Source organism: Eulemur rufifrons, chromosome 6, assembly GCF_041146395.1.
Source record: "Eulemur rufifrons isolate Redbay chromosome 6, OSU_ERuf_1, whole genome shotgun sequence".
Taxonomy (NCBI): domain Eukaryota; kingdom Metazoa; phylum Chordata; class Mammalia; order Primates; family Lemuridae; genus Eulemur; species Eulemur rufifrons.
In genome coordinates, this window is record NC_090988.1 from 94,127,646 (window position 1) to 94,130,133 (window position 2,488).

Here is a 2,488-nt window from a genome sequence, read left to right on the forward strand (position 1 = left end):
GGGCAGCACAGCCGTGGGCTGCGGGCCGGGCCGGGACAGCAGTAAGGTCTCCCAGTCTGGGTGACACCGTTTCCTTAGAGGAACGAGCCCAGGAAAGAATGTGTCCGATTTATAAGCTTCAGCACCGTGGTTCCAGAAGTCTGGTGATTTGTTACTTCCTCGCACTCACCATGGCTTGTTAAGCCTATTGGAAATCACTGAACTATTTTTTTCCAATCAGCACTAAACTTACACCACAAAGAATTAATTCTTGTGGATTTTGCAACCCATTTCTTTGGGTGTTCCCTTTCTTTTTTAAATTTTAGAGACAGGGTCTTTCTCTGTTGCACTGGCTGAAGGGTAATGGCAAGATCACAGCTCACTGCTGCCTCGAACTCGCAGGCTCAAGCGATCCTCCTGCCTCAGCCTCTCAAGTAGCTGGGACTACATACAGGTGCACCACTGCACCTGGCTACTTAAAAAAATTTTTTTTGTAGAGGTCGCGTCTGGATATGTTGCCCAGGCTGGTAACTCCGCAACTCCATGAACTCCCAGCCTCAAGCGATCCTCCCTTCCCTATAGGCCTTTCAACGTGATAGGATAACAGGCATGGTGATAGGATAACAGGTGTGAGTGACAGCCTGGCCTCCCGGGTGTCTGAAAATGAAGCCTCGCCTAGGAATGGCATACAGTATACTCCTTACGTGTTAGTGTGATTGGATTAATCGTTGATTACTGGAAAGAATGGATTTCAACGTAGAAGTTCTGGGTAGGAATCAGTGCTTTGTCAGTGGTTATGAGACTTTGGGTAACTTACCTAAACATCTCTGAGCTGTAGTTTGTTTGGAAAATGGGTATAATTATTACCTACATCACAGTAGTGGTTCAATGACATGATGATGCCGATACTACTAGTAGTGACTGAAGGCTACCTGGCTCTCTGTTAGGTGTTTTATATGAATTTTCTCATTGAATCTATTCTTATGTGCACCCCATGAAGTAGGTACTATTATTTTCTCCACTTTATAGATGAGGGACCTAAGAATTAGAGACATTAAGTAATTTGCCTCAAACCACCCAATGGCAAATGGCAAAGCTGGCAACTTAGATTTGTCTGATTCCAAAAACTCAATCTGTTAATCACTATGCCAAGATAACAGAAGCAAATGTTTTGTGGGCCAGGACTGAGCCTTAAAGAGGTGGGCCAGGTCAGTGATAAGTGATAACTGAAATTGGTTTTCAAGCATGCATGGAACATTATAACACATTAGGTACTAGGCAACAGTGGGTTTTAACAATTACCGAAGAATTGGTGCCATGTAGACCAAGGGTTGGCAAACTATAGCCTAGGCTGACTCTGGCCAGCTGCCTGATTTTTGTAAGTAATGCTTTATTGGAATACAGTCATCCTCAGTTATTTACATACTGTCTTTGGTTGCTTTAATGCTATCAAGGGAGAGTTGAGTAGTTACAATGGATACCATGTGGCCTGTAAAACATAAAGTATTAATATTCACTGTCTGACCCTTAACAGGAGTTTGCTGATCCCTGATGTTGTAGATCTTGTTTTCTGATCATTATGTTAGAAATCAATAGAATAGACTTGCTCAATGCCGGGTTGCCACAAACCTTCAATTTGTAAAGAATGCGATATCTGAGGAGTACAATAAAGTGAAGCACAATAAAATGAGGTGTGCTTGTATTAGGTTCCTGTTGCTGCTCTAACATTATCACAAACTGACTGAAAATATCACACATTTATTCTCTTAGATTTCTGGATGTCAGAAGTCTGAAATGGATTGCAGTACTGTGTTCCTTTTGGAGACTCTAGAGGAGAATCTATTTTGTTTTGTTTTTAACCTTTCTTAGCTTCTAAAGGCTGCTTGTATTCCTTGGCTTGTGGCTCCCTCTTCCATTTTCAAAGCCAGCAACATAAATCTTTCAAATTCTCTCTCTCTCTGCTTCTGTTTTCACATTTTTTTCTCCCACCCTCTGCCTCCCTTTTGTAAAGGCCCCTTTATACCATTGGGCACATCTGGATAATCCAGGATAATCACATCATCTCAGGATTCTTAATCACATTTGCTAAATCCCTTTTACCATGTAAAATAACATATTCACAAGTTCTGGGAATTAGGATATGGGTATAATTTGGGGACTTTTTTCAGCCTAACACCTATGGTGAGTATGAGTTATTGGGTATATACAAAATGATTTTTGGTAGTATAATAAAAAAATACAGTTTTTGTTTTATGTACTCCTTGAAAAATGAAAGATGTTGGTAGGTGAACTTTGTAGGATAATTAAAAGGAGAAGCAACAGTATGAATGAGAATGCAGGCCCACCTTCCTGCCATGGATCTGCAGAAAAGGTCAGCTCCTGTATTAGTATGTAATACTAATACATACTGATAGAGAATTATTTCCCTTTCATTTATTTAACCCAGGAAGAGGATGATACCCTCTTTCCTGGGCCCTTCCCAGCTAGAATAAGTGATTAAGGACAAACT